The sequence below is a fragment of the Pongo abelii genome, chromosome 18, assembly GCF_028885655.2.
Source record: "Pongo abelii isolate AG06213 chromosome 18, NHGRI_mPonAbe1-v2.0_pri, whole genome shotgun sequence".
Lineage (NCBI taxonomy): Eukaryota > Metazoa > Chordata > Mammalia > Primates > Hominidae > Pongo > Pongo abelii.
Genome location: NC_072003.2, coordinates 13,974,341 through 13,992,062, shown reverse-complemented (window position 1 = coordinate 13,992,062; position 17,722 = coordinate 13,974,341). Strand labels below are relative to the sequence as shown.

At 51.1% G+C, this 17,722-nt stretch overlaps 1 long non-coding RNA gene across 2 annotated transcripts in view; it reads right to left on the bottom strand.

The window, feature by feature from the left end:
* Window positions 1-16,229, bottom strand: part of LOC134760368 (uncharacterized) — a 33,595-nt gene extending 17,366 nt beyond the window's left edge. The window contains exons 1-3 of one of the 2 annotated variants that reach the window (XR_010137716.1): window positions 16,114-16,229; window positions 15,113-15,206; window positions 8,038-8,160 (exon numbers count right to left, since the gene is read on the bottom strand). This is a non-coding gene — a long non-coding RNA (uncharacterized LOC134760368). The remainder of the gene's footprint in view (window positions 1-8,037; window positions 8,161-15,112; window positions 15,207-16,113) is intronic. The other variant, XR_010137715.1, reaches the window with a different exon arrangement.
* Between the last annotated feature and the right edge of the window lie 1,493 nt (window positions 16,230-17,722).

Here is a 17,722-nt window from a genome sequence, read left to right as displayed (position 1 = left end):
ACTTGAGGGCTGGGCGCAGTGGCTCATGTCTGTAATCCCAGCACTTTGGGAGGCTGAAGTGGGTGGATCACCTGAGGGCAGGAGTTTGAGATCAGCCTGACCGACATGGTGAAATCCCATCTCTACTAAATATAAAAAATTAGCCAGGCATGGTGGCATGCGCCCATAATCCCAGCTACTTGAGAGGCTGAAGCAGGAGAATTGTTTGAACCTGGGAGATGGAGATTGCAGTGAGCTGACATTGCACCATTGCACTCCAGTCTGGGAAAGAGCGAAACTCCGTGTCACACGCACACAAAAAAAGGGACTTGAGGAAGCATGGGTAGGAAGTGGGGAAGAGAGTCAAGAAAGGAAGCCCACCCACAGGGGTGTGTTATGAAATGAGTTACCTCTGTGGGCAACTGCAGTTCAGTCTCACTCAGGAACTTTGGGAGATAATGTTGAACATACACTGTTCTCATCTGAGAGGCAAGAGAGCTGGGGTATTTATCCTCTAGACCTTGCCAGTCATTGGTTGAAATCTGCTCCCAGGGAGTGTTAATATGCCTGTATTAGTCCATTTTCACACTGCTGATAAAGACATACCTGAGACTGGGTAATTTACCAAAAAAAAAAAAAAAAAAAAGAGATTTAATGGACTTACAGTTCCATGTGGCTGGGGAAGCCTCACAATCATGGTGGAAGGCAAGGAGGAGCAAGTCATATCTTACATGGATGGCAGCAGGCAAAGGGAGAGCTTATGCAAGGGAACTCCTCTTTATAAAACCATTAGATCTCATGAGACTTATTCACTATCATGAGAACAGGACAAGAAAGACTAGCCCACATGATTCAATTACCTCCCAGTGGGTTCCACCCACAACCAATGGGAATTCAAGGTAAGATCTGGGTGGGGACACAGCCAAATTATATCAGTGTCAGTATTCTCTCCTGCTACGCGAAAGGGTTGAATGGGCTCCAGAAGCCAGAAGATGTCCTCGGGCAAAGAAATGCAAGGGCCAAAGTTGGAAGCCAGGCCAGGGACAGGTTGATGGGATACATCTTGGTCACCAACAATGCCTGCCACCATTAGCAATGACTCATGAATTCCGGGTTTGAGCAAGTGAAAGTAAGCTTTTTTTTACCTTTAAAAAATAATAAAGATGGGGTCTCACCATGTTTTCCAGGGTAGTCTGGAACTCCTGGCCTCAAGCAATTCTCCCACCTCAGCCTCCCAAAGTGCTGAGATTACAGACATGAACCACCATACGCAGCCAATAAGTAAGTTCTACATTCATGGAGTCCTCCATGACATCTTTCCTTTACTTTAGTGGCTCTCTCTTCTCCCATCTCAGCCCTTCTGTTACTAGACTATTTTTTTTCTTTTTTTTGAGATGGGGTCTCACTCTGTCACCCAGGCTGGAGTGCGATGGTGCAATCTCAGCTCACCGCAACCTCTGCCTCTGTGTTCAAGTGATTCTCCTGCCTCAGGTCCCAAATAGCTGGGATTACAGGCGCCTGCCACCATGCCTGGCTAATTTTCGCTCTTGTCGCCCAGGCTGGAGTGCCAATGGCTCAATCACGGCTCACTGCATCCTTCGCCTCCCAGGTTCAAGCGATTCTCCTACCTCAGCCTTCCAAGTGGCTGGGATTACAGGTGCCTGCCACTACGCCCGGCTAATTTTTGTCTTTTTAGTAGGGATGGGGTTTCATCATGTTGGCCAGGCTGGTCTCAAACTCCTGACCTCAGGTGATCCGCCCACCTTGGCTTCCCAAAGTGCTGGGATTAGCCACTACACCTGGCCTAAAATGTATGATTTCTGACACTCAGCCCCAACACCCCCTCCTCTCCCAGTCAATGACTCTACTTCCACTCAACTGTTCTAGACCAAAAACCCAGGAGTCATCCACAAAATTCTTCTCTTTCTCACACCCCAACATCCAATTCTATTGACTCCACCTCTGAAATATTCTGAGTTCAACCAAGTTTCTCTGCTTCCATTTCCCTCCTCACCCCAACCACATCTTAATTCCCTGCCCTGATTCTACCTCAGTCCAGAAGCCAAAGTGATCTTTTATGGTAAAATCAGACTACATCATTCCTCTGCTTACATCCCTCAATGGGTGTCCCTTGGAAAACTACGGGAACACTGAAGCTCTCACCCTGGTCCCAGGTACGCAAACCCCTGCCCTGACCGCATCTCCAAGCCCAACCCCGCCATTTTCCTCCAGCTCACAGAGCCCCCACGCTGGCGCCCCATTGATTCCTCAAAAACATCAAGCTCTTTCCTGCCCCTAGTCCTTCGCACACGCTATTCCTTCTGCCTGGAACATCATCTCTCCCAGGTCCCTGCAGGATTGATTCCTGCTGGTCATTTCTAGCTCAACTCAAAAGCCAACATCCTCATTTCTTTATTTATTTCCATGGTGGTTTTTTCCTGCCCTCACCTCCAACCCCAGAACAGAAGCCCCATGATCCAGAGACTCTACTCTCATTCACCTCCACACACCACGGGCAGTGTCTCCAACACGTCTGAGGCATAGCAGGAGCTCACAAAACATCTGTTGAATGAATGACTGTATTTGTGACAAAACCTTACTTGCCCACAGGGTTTCTAACCATAGCTACATGTTTCCAGCCATGCTCAATGTTAGCCAGGTTCCGATTTTGTCCCATCTGGAGGTAAGCCTGTTGGCATGGTTCTCATGCGTGATCTCAGTCCCCTTAGTGCTGGAAACGTCCAATGTCGTTTGCTGAGGCTCTAGAGAGAAATTGAACCTGATGGCCATCACTGGAGCTGAGCCCCCCTCGCTGCCCGGCCAGAAGTTGCACATCTGTGGTGTGGCCCTCTTGGACAGACCGGAGGCACTGGGACCCTGTGGCTGAGTTAAGGTGGGGGAAGAGGGAAGCCAGACCCACAAGCCTTCTTTTTTTTTTTTTTTTTTTTGAGACAGTCCCTCTGTCACCCAGGCTGAAGTGCAGTGGCACGATCACAGCTCACTGCAGCCCTGACCTCCTGTGCTCAAGCGATGCTCCCACCTCAGCCTCCTGAGTAGCTGGGACAGCAGGCACATGCCACCACGCCCAGCTAATTTTTTTTTTTTTTTTTTTTTGGTAGAGATGGGAGTCTCACTGTGTTGCCCAGGCTGGTCTTGAACTCCTAGGCTCAAGCAATCCTCCCGCCTCAGCCTCCCAAAGTGCTGGGATTACAGGCGTGAGTCACCGCACCCGCTACATTGAAAGGGAAGGCTGGGGAAAGTTAAGCCCCAATCAAACATGAACAGCTGGCCGTTCCCTTCCCTCCGTGGGTGGGAGCCTCTACACTCACTCAGCACACATCACAAGCGGAGGTGCTGCCACTCAACCCCCGCCAGCTGAGGCTGTTCCTTCATCACCAGCCCTCTGTGCTGCTCCCCACCCCAACCTGTAACTGGATACTGTGATGTAGGACTCCACCTTCCCCTTCCCTGTCCCCAGGCACCAGTTGTGATGCTTGCCAGCTGTGCTTCCTTGGGCAAGTCACTCAACCTCTCTGAGCCTCAGTTTCCCATTCAAAAAATCAAGGTGATGAAAGCATCCACCGCATGGTGCTCACAGAGGGTCTGTAAGAACTGAGAGCAGCTCCAAGCACAGCCAGCACACTCTTAGCACAAAGCCTAGCTCAGTACCTTTCTAAAAATATGTTTTATTGGATTTTCCTTCTGAGCTACAGAAGCAATGTATGTTCCTTGAAACAAGCCACACAGCAGAGAGGTGAACAAAGAAAAAGCCAGGTCTCTTTCTTTCCCTTCTCATTAACCTCGCAACCTCCAGACCCCTTCCCCACCCCCACATTCCCCAGAGGAGGTAACCAGTGCCCATTTTTCCTTTCACACCTTTCTCTCTGCACAGTCATCCACCTACATATATGTGCTTTTTGCATTTTTACAGAAATGGGCAAATTCCATACACATCGTCCCAGGCTAATACAATGTGGAAAGATCAATCTCGTTCTTTCTAGCAGCTTGCTAATATTACTCATTGGCAATGACCCTCAATGTCTTTTAAGGCACTGGCCCCTTTTCCAGTGATGGATACGCAGACTGTTTCCAGCCCTTCACTCAACCAGTGGTGCTTTGACCTATCTCCTCGTGTCTATGGAAAGATGCCCAAGGCATGATTATTGGGTCAAAGGGCACGGTTTCCATTTGTGTGTCTGCTTTTTAGAAACAGGGTCTCACTGTCTTGCCCAGGCTGGAATGCAGTGGTGTGATCGTGGCTTACTGCAGCCTTGAACCCCTGGGTTCAACCTCTGGGTTCGAACTCCTGGCCTCCAGCAGTCCTCTCACCTCAGCATCCCGAAGTGCTGGGAGGTGCCTCAGCTTGAACTCACGAGTTTGAGGTTGGCCCGGGCAACATAGCAAGACCTTGTCTCTGCCAGAAAAAAAAAAAATGCCTGGTGTGGTGGCATGTCCCTGTAGTCCCAGCTACTTGGGAGGCTGATGCAGGAGATCACTTGAACCAAGAGGCTGAGGCTGCAGTGAGCCATGAGCCCAGGCTGGAATGCAGTGGTGTGATCGTGGCTTACTGCAGCCTTGAACCCCTGGGTTCAAGCAACCCTCCCACCTCAGTCTTCCAAGTAACTGGGACTATAGGTTCGCGCCACCACATTGGGCTTTTTTAATCTGTATTTTTTGTAGAGACAGGGATCTCGCCATGTTGCCCAAGCTGGTCTTGAACTCCTGGCCTCAAGCAGTCCTCCTACCTTGGTCTCCCAAAGTGTTGGGATTATAAGCGTGAGCCACCGCACCCAGCCCTGTTCTTAGTACCGAGGGCCCTCACTCCCCTTGTCTCTTGTCATTGCCCTATCCCCAGACTTGGCACAGTGCCTAGCATGCATGGTGCCTAGTACACAATCGGTGCTCAGCATTTGCCACAACCAAAAGAGAAACCATCCCACAGCCGGTTTGAGGACAGAGCCAGGGGCTTAGGGCATGACCTCCAGATCACTGGGTCACCGTGTCCCCACTGCGATGACACAACTCCCTTTGCAGCACATCTCAGAGCGTGGATTGCAATATCCAGGTTGTTTCACTTTTTCCGCCCCCAATCCCCAAAGGCAGAGGAGCTGATGGCATGGGGAGGAAGGCCCGTGTGCCCTTGCCTCAGGAAGCCAGGACATTCAACACCAGCTGGGCAGACTTGGAAAGGCCAAGGGGCACCAAGGCCAGGAGCTGGCACCTCTCCGGGTTTCTGTCATTTAAGGTCAGCTTCTCACTGACCACTGCCCACCACCCATAAGTTGAGCTCCAACCCAGAAAAGCAACTGTCCAGGCCCTGCCCAAGCCAGTCCCATGCCCTCCCTCGTCCCCACACCAGGTGCTCCAGCCATACACAATTCCTCAGCGCACGCATTTACTTAGCACACAATTATTTATTGAGCATCTACTATATGCCAGCCACCATGCCAGGTCAGGAGATGCAGTGGTGAGCAGATGAAACTCTGCACTCCTAGCTATCGTGGTTGTGGTTGTAGCTGGCTGAACAACGGTCCCCAACGATGCGCACATCCTAATCTTAGGAACCTATGAATATGTCACCATATGTAGCACAAGGGACTTGGCAGAGGAGATTAAATAAGACATTTTCAGATGAGGAGATTATACTAGATTATTCAAGTGCACCCAAAATAATCACAGAGTTCTTACAGCAGGGAGGCAAGAGGGTCAGAGTCAGAAGAGGTAGGGATTGAAGCAGAGGTCAGAGAGAAGAGAAGATGCTATTAGTACATCACTGGCTTTGAAAACAGTGGAAGGGGCCACAAGCCAAGGAGAGCAGGTAGCCTCTGGAAGCTGAAAAGGGCATGGGAGCAGATTCTCCTGAGCCTCCAGAAAGAATGCAGCAGCTGGGCATAGTGGCTCACACCTGTAATCCCAGCACTTCGGGATGCTGAGGTGAGAGGACTGCTGGAGGCCAGGAGTTCGAGACCAGCCTGGGCAACATAGTGAGACCCTGTTCTTATGAAAAAAAAAATTTAATTGTTCTGTGCTGGCAGCACCAGCACTTCTGTGCGATCAGGCCAAGAAGAAAATGGGGAAGGGATCCCGAGTGTGTGACAACGACAGGCCCCAGCCTGGGGCTGGGAGATCCCTCGCTGTGAGTGGTGATCACATCACTGCACTCCAGCCTGGGTAACAGAGTGAGACCCTGTCTCTAAAAAAAAGCAAACAAAAGAACCCAAAATAAACAGAAAGAATGATGCCTTTTGGACCTAATTTAGACTTCTGACCTCCAGAACTGTAAGATAACAAATGTGAGTTGTTTTAAGCTGCTGATTGTGGAAATTCACCACAGCAGCCATAGGAAACTAATGTGATGGTCTGGCAGGGGAGACAGCCTACACATCTCACAGGACTGGCCACATAATTTGTTGGGGGGCCCAGATGAAAATGAAAATGCAGTTTCCTCTGTTCAAAAATTAGCAGCAGCCGGGCACAGTGGCTCACACCTGTAATCCCAGCACTTTGGGAGGCCGAGGCGGGTGGATCATTTGAGGTCAGGGGTTCGAGACCAGCCTGAGCAACATCATGAAATCTCATCTCTACTAAAAATACAAAAACTAGCCAGGAGTGGTAGTGTATGCCTGTAATGCCAGCTACTTGGGAGGTCGGGGCAGGAGAATCACTTGAACCTGGGACGCGGATGTTGCAGTGAGCCAAGATGGCACCACTGCACTCCAGCCTAGGCCAGAGTGAGACTCCGTCTCAAGAAAGAAAAAAAAATAAGTTATCATGAGTTTCAAAACAGCAACAGCAGAGCATTCAGCCAAGCACCGGGCCCTTGTTTGAGGCAGAGTCTGGTTCTGTTCCCCAGACTGGACTGCAGTGGTGCAATCATGGCTCACTGCAGCCTCAACCTCTTGGTTCAAGTGATCCTCCTGCATCAGCCTCCCAAGTAGCTGGGACTACAGGGACATGCCACCACGCCGGGCTTTTTTTTTCTCTTCTGGCAGAGACAAGGTCTTGCTATGTTGCCCGGGCCAACCTCAAACTCGTGAATTCAAGCAATTCTCCCAAAATGCTGGGATTACAGGTATGAGCCACCAACCCCTGCCCTGGGCCCTCCTGAGCACAGGACATACCCATCAAGCCGGCCCTGACTTCTGCCAGGAACTAGTTGATTACAGTGCTGAGATCAGGCCAAGAAGAAAATAGGGAGGGGTGTGTGACAATGACAGGACCTAGCCTGGGGCTGGGAGATCTCTCTCTGTGGACTGACACTTGCTTTGGGCCAGGTTCCTGGGAGGTGGCGAGGAAGGGCCTGACTCCGCACCCCATCCTTCTGTAAGCAGTGCCTGCGCTCCTCCAAAACTCAGCCTTCCGTCTCCTGTAGGAAGCCTTTAATCTCCCAAGCTGGTTTCAGCACCTCCCTTCCCTGAGGACCTATAACACTCTGCCCTCATCCCTTTGAATGTTTCTAAATAAACATTTTGTTTTAGAATAATTTTAGATTTAGTAGCCGGGCATGGTGGCCCATGCCTTAACCCCAGCACTTTGGGAAGCCAAAGTGGGAGCATCACTTGAGGCCAGGAGGTCGAGACCAGCCTGGGCAACATTACAAGACCCTGTCTCTACAAAAAGAAATAGAAGAGCAGTTTTTTCTTTTATTTTTGAAACGGAGTCTTGCTCTGTGGCCCAGGCTGGAGTACAGTGGTGTGATCTCGGCTCACTGCAACCTCCTCCTCCCAGGCTCAAGCAATTCTTCTGCCTCAGCCTCCCGAGTAGCTGGGACTTCAGGCACTTGCCACCATACCAGGCTAATTTTTTTTTTTTTTTTAAAGTAGAGGTGGGGTTTCACCATGTTGGCCAGGCTGCTCTCAAACTCCTGACCTCAAGTGATCCGCCCCATCTAGGCCTCCCAAAGCGCTGGGATTACAGGCGTGAGCCACCGCACCCGGCCAAGAAGAATTTTAGATTCACAGAAGAGTCGCAAAGATGGTACAGAGAGGTCCTGTGTCCCTTCACCCAGCTTCCCCAAATGCCAGCATCTTACCTGACCATGCCCAGACAGATACTAACCTAGGTCATGACTGTGAACTGCCCTCTGGATGTATTCAGATTTCCCTCGTTTTCCCCCAATGCCCTTTTTCTGTTTTAGGGCCTGATCCAGGGCACCACAATGCATTTAGCTCCCCCTACAACCTAAAAATGAAACCGTGAGTGTTAGGATGTGCCTGTCCCTGTGCCAAGCGTGTCACCTGCTTGATCTCACTGAATTCTCACAATCATCACCTGCCCCATTTTGCAGGTGAGGAAACTGAGGCCCAGAGATATTAAGTAACTGCAGGAGCATCGAGCACCCCTTCAAAAATACCTGGTTCCTATCTCACTGCTCCCAAGTACCCCACCATGCCACTGGTTCTCTATTCCAGAACTCCAATCGTCATTCAACCCCAGAGCTTACCAAACTTGAGTCAGTATCATTTTTCCTCCTGTTCACTTTCTTTGCTTAATATTTTTCTTCTAAAACCACTGGGCTGGGTGCAGTGGCTTATGCCTCTAATCCCCACTCTGGGAGGCTGAGGTGGAGGATCACTTGAGCCCAGGAGTTCAAAACCAGCCCTGAATGAGATTCTGTCCCTAGGGGCTCAATCTATCCTCCCACCTCAGTCTCCTGAGTAGCTGGGACTCCAGGCATGTGCCACCATGCCCAAGGTTTGATTTTTTTTGAGACAGAATTTCGCTCTTGTTGCCCAGGCTGGAGTGCAGTGGCATGATCTCGGCTCACTGCAACCTCCGCTTCCCGGGTTCAAGCAACTCTCCTGCCTCAGCCTCCCGAGTAGCTGGGACTATAGACGCGTGCCACCGGGCCTGGCTAATTTTTTATTTTTAGTAGCGACGAGGTTTCGCCATGTTGGCCAAGCTGGTCTCAAACTCCTGACCTCAAACTCCTGACCTCAGGTGATCTGCCCGCCTCGGCCTCCCAAAGTGCTGGAATTACAGGCGTGAGCCACCGCGCCTGGCTTTTTTTTTTTTTTTTTTTTTTTAAGATACAGGATTTCACTATGTTATCCAGACTGGACTCAAACTCCTGGGCACAAGCAATCCTCCTGCCTCAGCCACCCCAGCAGCTGGGACTACAGGCACTTCCCACCATGCCTGGCTTTCTTCTACCTTTTTATCATCTTTCCAATCAGTTGCCCCAAGTCTCTCCCCAAGATAATCAGAGTGTGACGCTGGGTAGTCAGTTTCCATTTGCTGCACGCCCACCTCTAGTGGGCCCAGTGCTGAGCATCTTATAAACACTGTCTCATTGAGTCTTCTGACAACCCTTAGCACAGAAGATGTGTGTTTTCTCAGGGTTTACAAAGAAGGCAACTGAGCTACAGAAAGGCAAGGTATCCTGCCCAAGGTCACACAGGCAGAAAACGGCAGGACCATGACTCCAATCCAGACTGGCCAGACCCCTAAGCAAGAGGCCTTAGCCACACACCTGGAGCGCTCAGATGCAGAGATGTTCAGGTTGGGCATGAAAGAACTTTCGAGAATCTGATGATCCCGGGAGCATCAGGCACTGGTAGCTTTAGGCAAATCAGTGTAGGAAAATATATCCCCCCTCAAAGGTAAATCAGAGAGTGATATTTGACTTGCAAAACTATTCACAAATAAGCCGGTGTTTCAGCATGAAGCTCTCATTTTTTTTTTTTTTTAATCCTCTAGTCATTTTCTCTTTTTCCTTCTTTCTAAGCAAAGAGCCTGCTGCTCCTACTCACTGCCTTCAGGGAGAGGGGCAACGAGTAGGCAGCACCAACACCGTTTGTGGCTTTGGTTTCTGAAACCCTAGATAAGGAGTTGGCACCTATATTCTGCAAGCCAAATCCCACCACTGACTCTCCTTTTTGAGACTGAGTCTTCCTCTGCTACCCAGGCTGGAGTGCAGTGATGTAATCTCATCTCACGGCAACCTCCACCACGCGGGTTCAAGCGATTCTTCTGCCTCAGCCTCCTGAGTAGCTGGGATTACACCACGCTTGGCTGATTTTTGTATTTTTAGTAGAGGTGGAGTTTTGCCATGTTGGCCAGGCTAGTCTCAAACTCCTGACCTCAGATGATCCGCCCACCTTGGCCTCCCAGAGTGCTGGGATTACAGGCATGACCCACTGTGCCTGGCCCTTCACCACTGACTTAAAAAAAAATTCTGGTAAGAACAATTAACTTGAGGTCTACCCTTTTCACAGATTTCTAAGTGTACAATGCAGTTCTGTTAATTACAGGCACTATGTTATACAGCAGAGCTCTAGAACTTTTTATTTATTTATTTTTTTGAGACAGAGTTTTGCTCTGTCACCCAGGATGGAGTGCAGTGGTGCAATTGTGGCTCACTGAAGCCTCGAACTCCTGGCCTCAAGTGATCCTCTCATCTCAGCCTCCCAGGTACTTGGGACTGCAGGCACATGCCACAGTGCCAGGATAATTTTTTAAACTGCTGTGTAGAGACAGGATCTCGTGCTGTTCCTCAGCTGGTCTCAAACTCCTGGCTTGAAGCAATCCTCCCACCTCAGCCTCCCAAAGTGCTGGGATTATAGGTGTGAGCCACTGTGACCGGCCTTAGAATGTATTCATCTTGGCTGGGCACAGTGGCTCACGCCTGTAATCCCAGCACTTTGGGAGGCCGAGGCAGGTGGATCACAAGGTCAGGAATTTGAGACCAGCCTGGCCAACATGGTAAAACACCGTCTCTACTAAAAATACAAAAATTAGCTGGGCATGGTGGCGTGTGCCTGTAATCCCAGCTAGTTGGGAGGCTGAGGAAGGAGAATTGCTTGAACCCAGGAGGTGGAGGTTGCAGTGAGCCAAGATGGCACCACTGCCCTCCAGCCTGGGTGACAGAGCGAGACTCTGTCTGGGGAAAAAAAAAGGTGTTAATCTTTCATAACTGAAATTTTATACCTGTGGAATAGCAACTCCCCATTTACCTCACCCCTCACCCCTGGCAACCACCATTCTACTCTGTTTTTGTGAGTTCGACTATCGTAGATGCCTCGTATGAGTGGAATCCTGCGGTATTTGTCTTTCTGTGGACTGGCTTCTTTCCCTTTCAGCATAATGTCCTCCAGCTTCATTCACGTCACGCACATGTGGAGCTTCCTTCTCTGGCCAGTTGCGCTAGCTCATGCCTGTCATCCTAGCACTTTGGGAGGCAAAGGTGGGAGGATCATTTGAGCCCAGGAATTCAAGATCAGCCTAGGCAACATAGTAAGACCCCTATCTCCACAAAAATCAATTTAAAAAAATACCAGGTGTGGTGCCGCAAGCCTGTAGTCCCAGCTACTTGGGAGGCTGAAGTGGGAGGATCGCTTGAGCCCGGGAGGTCAAGCCTGCAGTGAGCAGTGATTCGACCACTGCACTCCAGCCTGGGCAACAGAATGAGACCCTGTCTCAAAATAAATAAAAATTTTTAAAAACTTTATGAGTTTTCGGCTGGGTGCAGTGGCTCATGCCTGTAATCCCAGCACTTTGGGGGGCCGAGGCGGGTGGATCACGAGGTCAGGAAATCAAGACCATCGTGGCCAACACGGTGAAACCCTGTCTTTACTAAAAGTACAAAAATTAGCTGCACGCAGTGGCGTGCACCTGTAGTCCCAGCTACTCAGGAGGCTGAGGCAGGAGAATTGCTTGAACCCGGGAGGCAGAGGTTGCAATGAGCTGAGATTGCACCACTGCACTCCAGTCTGGTGACAGAGTGAGACTCCGTCTCTAAATAAATAAATAAATAAATAAATATAAAAAATAAAATAAATAAATAGTTTTCTTCTTCTTCTTTTTGTTTTTTTTGAGAGCGAGTCTCACTCTTGCCCAGGCTGGAGTACAGTGGCAAGACCTTGGGTCACTGCAACCTCTGCCTCCTGGGTTCAAGCAGTTCTCATTCCTCACCTCCCACGTAGCTGGGGTCACAGGCACCCACCACCACGCCCAGCTAATTTTTTGTATTTTTAGTAGAGATGAGTTTTCACCACGTTGGCCAGGCTGGTCTAGAACTCCAGAGCTCAGGTGATTCACCTGCCTCGGCCTCCAAAGTGCTGGGATTACAGGCGTGAGCCACCACGCCTGGCCTGTTCCTTTTTAAGAGTGAATAATATTCCACTGTATCACTATACCATGTTTTCTTTATCCACTCATCAGCTTATGGACATCTGAGTCGCTTCTGTATCTTGGCTATTGTGAGTAGTGCTGCAACGGATATGCAAATCTCTTTTTCAGATCCTGATTTTGATTCTCTTGGATCCACACCCAGAAGTGGGACTGCTGGATCATGTGGTGGTTCTGTTTCATTTTTTGAGACAACTCCATGCTGTTTTCTATCGTGGCTACACCATCTTACATTCCCACCACAGTACACAAGGGTTCCTTTTTCTGCCCAACGTTGCCAACATTTGTTGCCTTCTGGGTTTTTATTTTTTATTATTTTTTTTGAGATGGAGTTTCACTCTTGTCACCCAGGCTGGAGTGCAATGGCCCAATCTCGGCTCATGCAACCTCCGCCTTCTGGGTTCAAGCGATTCTCCTGCCTCAGCCTCCTGAGTAGCTGGGATTACAGGCGTCCGCCACAATGCCCGGCTAATTTTTGTATTTTTAGTAGAGACGGGGTTTCACCATGTTGGCCAGGTTGGTCTTGAACTCCTGACCTAGTGATCCACCTGCCTCAGCCTCCCAAAGTGCTGAGATTACAGGCGTGAGCGACCGTGCCTGGCCACCTTCTGTTTGAGAATGGCCACCCTAATAGGTGTGAGGCCATACCCTACTGTTCTTTGGATTTGCATTTCCCTGCTGAGTGACATCAAGCACCTTTTCATATGCCTCTTGACCATTCATTTGTTTTCTTTGGGGAAGAGTCTGTTCAGGTCCTTTGCCCATTTTTGGAGTTATTTGGTTTTTTGCTGTTGGGTTGTAGGAGTTCTTTATATATTTTGGATATTAACCAAAATATATACAGGGAAAGGCGGGGGAGGTAGGGGAAGAGGGATGGCGGGGAGGCAGGGGAAGGTGGTGGGAGGCAGGAGGGAGGGAAGGTAGAAGGGGAAAAGGCATGGCAGGGAAGGCAGGGAGGAAAGCAGGAGGGACAGAGGGGAGAGTAGTAGAAGGGGGAGGGAGAAAGGGGGAGGGAGGAAGGGGGAGGGAGGAAGGGGGAGGGAGGAAGGGGGAGGGAGGAAAGGAGGGGGAGGAAGAAGAGGAGGTGGAAAGTGGGGAGAGGAGGGGGAAAGTAGGGAGAGGAGGGAAAGAAAGGGGAGGAAGGGGAGGGAAAGAAAGGGGAGGAGGGGGAGGGAAAGAAAGGGGAGGAGGGGGAGGGAAAGAAAGGGGAGGAGGGGGAGGGAAAGAAAGGGGAGGAGGGGGAGGGAAAGAAAGGGGAGGAGGGGGAGGGAAGGAGGAAGGGGGATGGGAATGAAGGCGAGGTGGAGGGCAGAGAGGGGAGGGGGGAAGGGGAAGATATGGGAGGAGGGGAAGAGGGGGAGGGGCAGAGGGAAGAGGGGGAGGGGCAGAGGGAGGAGGGAAGGAGGAAAAGGAGGGGAGGGGAAGAGGAAAAAAGGGGGAAGAGGGGAGAGGTAGAGGAAGGAGGGGGAAGGGGAAAAGAGGGGGAAGAGGAAAAGAGGGGGAAGAGGGGAGAGGTAGAGGAAGGAGGGGAAGGAGGAGGGGGAAGGGGGGAGGGGGAAGGGAGGAGGAGGGGAGGGGAGGAGGGGAGGGGAATGGGGAAGGAGGGGGAGGAGGGGGATGAGGGGAGGGGAGGAGGAGGAGGGGAGGGGAGGGGGAGGGGAGGAGGAGGAGGGGAGGGGAGGAGGAGGGGAGGGGAGAAGGAGGGGAGGAGGAGGAGGGGAGGGGAGGAGGGGAGGGGGAGGGGACGAGGGGAGGGGGGAGGGGAGGAGGGGAGGAGGGGAGGGGAGGAGGGGAGGGGAGGAGGGGAGGGGAGGAGGGGAGGAGGGGAGGAGGGGAGGAGGGGGAGGAGGGGGAGGAGGGGGAGGAGGGGAGGAGGGGGAGGAGGGGGAGGAGGGGAGGAGGGGGAGGAGGGGGAGGAGCGGAGGGGGAGGAGGGTAGGGGAGGAGGGGAGAGGAGGGGAGGGGAGGGGAGGAGGGGAGGACAGGAGAGGGACGGGGAGAAGAGGGGAGGGGAAAGGGAGGAGGAGGGGTGGGGAGAGGGAGGAGGAGGGGAGAGGGAGGAGGAGGGGTGGGGAGGAGGAGGGGAGAGGGAGGAGGAGGGGTGGGGAGGAGGAGGGGAGAGGGAGAAGGAGGCAGAGCAGAGAGGGAAGAGGAGGGGATGGGGGAGGAGGAGGGGGAGGAGGAGGGGGAGAAGGAGGAGGGAGGGGAGAGGGGGAGGGGAGGAGAGGAGGAGGAGCAGAGGAGGAGAGGAGGATGGGGAGGAGGGGGAGGAGAGGAGAAGAGGGGGAGGAGAGGAGAAGAGGGGGAGGAGAGGAGGAGAGGAGAAGAGGGGGAGGAGGGGAAGAGAGGAGGAGAGGAGAAGAGGGAGAGGAGAAGAGCAGGGGGAGAGGAGAAGAGCGGGGGGAGAGGAGAACAGCGGGGGGAGAGGAGAAGAGCGGGGGGAGAGGAGAAGAGCGGGAGGAGGGGAGGAGAGGAGGAGAGGAGGAGGGGAGGAGGGGAGGAGGGGAGGAGGGGAGGAGGGGAGGAGGGGAGGAGGGGAGGAGGGGAGGAGGGGAGGAGGGGAGGAGGGAGTAGTTTATTTCATTTACTCATCTGAGTAGCCCAAGGTTGGAACTGCATTCTGTTGATGGGGAAACAGAGCAGTTGAGTAACTTACCCAAGGTCACACAGCTGACAGGCTGAAACAAGATCCAGTGTGACATTCAAACCCAAACCGCTACACTCAAAACATGCTATGCTTTAACGATGTTACATTTTTCTAAGTTTAAGATTTTGAAAAGTTGTGCGTGTACATGCTCACCAAAAGGCAATGAACAAATCTGTGTCTTGCTCTCAACCCCAAGTCCCCTAACCACGAAGTTTCACTTCCACCTCCACAAGTAACATTTCACCATTCAGTGAGTAGCTACAGTTTATGCAATGTAAGCTCACACGAATATATTCTCACGTCCTCCCCTTTCTACACAAAGAGGTATACTTGCTTTGTGCATACTTGCTTCTCTTACCTAATAAAGCTTGGAAATGGTTCCGCCCTGGTTTTTCACAGCTGCATAGCATATTCAGTTATACAGACGGTGCCATTTATTTTTAACTAGTGCCCTATGGAAGAGGGTTTAGGTTGTTTCAATCTTTCACTTTTACAATGTTGCAAAAAATAACCTCAGAGGTAAATAAGGTCTCACAAACCGCAGTTTATCGTAGGATTACTGCTGGGCTGCAGACCAGCTGGGACAGAGGATTTCTGCATTGGTAATTTGGACAGATATTGGCCAAGGAGACCAGGTTCATATACAACTCAGCCCAAATTCCAAAGCCACGGGCGGGGGGTTGGGTGGCAGAGGAGACCCAGGAGACAGAAGCACACACGTCCCCTCTCTGTCTCCTCCAGTCCTGCCACCATCTCACCGCTGTCAGCTTCCTTTGAGCTTTCCCGTGATCACAGAACAGTCACGACCGCACGTCTTAAACGCACAAGATGAAATAGCACACAACCCTAACAAGTGAGGAAGACAGAAGGAAAAGGGCACCAAGATTCATTAAAAGGGGGCAAAGCTGGGCCGGGCGCAGCGGCTCACGCCTGTAATCTCAGTACTTTGGGAGGCTGAGGTGGACAGATCACTTGAGATCAGGAGTTCAAGACCAGCCTGGCCAACATGGTGAAATCCCATCTCTACTAAAAATACAAAAAGTAGCCAGGCATGGTGGCAGGCACATGTAGTCCCAGATACTTGAGAGGCTGAGGCAAGAGAATCACTTGAGCCCAGGAGGCAGAGGTTGCAGTGAGCTGACATGGCACCACTGCACTCCAGCCTGGGTGACAGAGTGAGACTCCGTCTCAAAAAAACAAAATAAATAAAAATTTAAATTTAAATTTAAAAAGTGGGGGAGCAAAAAGGGAAAACATGCCGGAGAAGGGCAGCCCCCAGCATCCCTGTCCATCCCTCAGGGATGAAAACGTGGAACAGGGGAGGGTCTCAGACTTCCCCAAATAAACTGAGCCACGAACCGAGGACCCTGAGGCACCTGGGCCGCTCTCTGGGCATTCCCTAATCAGGAGGGTACTTGCGGCAGCCGGTCCCCTGTGCCAGAGCCCTGTGCATGGGGTTTCATGTGCGTTATCCCAACTAAGCCTCCTGGCCACCCATGAGGTCAGTCCTATTATTACCTCGCCCTCCGGAAGAGGACACAGGTGAGATTCCTGCTAGAGCCACACAAATCACTCTGCAGAAAGACAGTTTGGATAATCAGGACAACATATCATTAGCAGGACATTTGAAGCGGTGCGTAATGGCACTAAAAATATTAATTTGGAAAGAATCTTGAGGCAGCCAAATTTCCATTCGAATCCTCACCTTGTTTTACAATAGTTTCGGGGGCAGGGAAGGATCTGAGAGGGAATGTGCCATCTCTAGCACTTTTTTAATAACATACATGTATTTTTTATTCCACAAAGTGAATGCAGGCTTATTGCAGACAACTTGGAACATAACGGAGAAAATGAAATCCATAAACCTACCCCACAGGGGAGGCCTCTGTTAACCCCATGGTAGGTCGGCTGTTTTCAGCACGTGTGTGCTTTAGAATACGTTGATTGAAATATAACATATGTGCAGAAAAATGCATGGATCATAAGTGTATAGCTTGATGGATTTTTCGGGCAAAAACTCCCACGTAACAAGCATCTGGATCAAGAAACAGAACATGATATGAAAGTGTGTGTTTTTTTGTCTTTCAAATTAAAAAAGTTTTTTAGAAACAGGGTCTCACTCTGTGGCCCAGGCTGGAGTGCAGTGGCACGATTATGGCTCACTGCAGCCTCCACCTCCTGGGCTCAAGTGATCCTCCTCATTTAGCCTCCCAAGGAGCTGGTACTACAGGTGCACACCACCACGCCTGGTTAATTTTTAAATTTTTTGTAGAGACAGGGTCTGGCTATGTTGCCTAGGCTGGTTTTGAACCCCTGGGCTCAAGAGGATCTCCCGCCTCGGCCTCCCAAAGTGCTGAGATTACAGGCATGAGTCACTCCACCCAGCCACCAATGTGGTTTTTAAACAAAACCAGGGCCCTATGGTGCTGTGAGCCCAATTATATTCCCCAAAAAGATATGTTGAAATCCTCACCCCAGCTACCTGTGAGTGTACCCAGTGGCCCTGCTGGGCAACTTGATTTCTGTCTTCTGGTCTACAGAGCTCTGAGAAAACCCATTTCTGTTGTTTTAAGCCACCCTGTTTGTGGTGATTTTTTTACAACACCCCTAGGAAACTGAAATGCGTAGGTACAGGCAGCTTAATATTTTTTCCTGATTATGAAAGTCACCAAGTTCACCTCTTACCTGGACACACGTACCAGCTCCTGGAGTGATCTAAAAATGTCATCTTGCACAGCTGGTGACCGCTGCAGACACATTGAATGATGTCAGCTCTGCACAATGCCCTGTGGCCTCGGGGACAGTGAGCAGACCATGGGTTTTGGGAGGGACGGGCTGGGAGGGGGAGCAAAGACTCCACTGACAGGAGCAGGGGAAGGGGCCTGGCTCCTGCTATTTCCTGGCCAGGCTGACCCAGTCCTGCCTCCCAGTCTTTGCCCCAGGCTCCTCCTCTGTCCATCACAGGTAG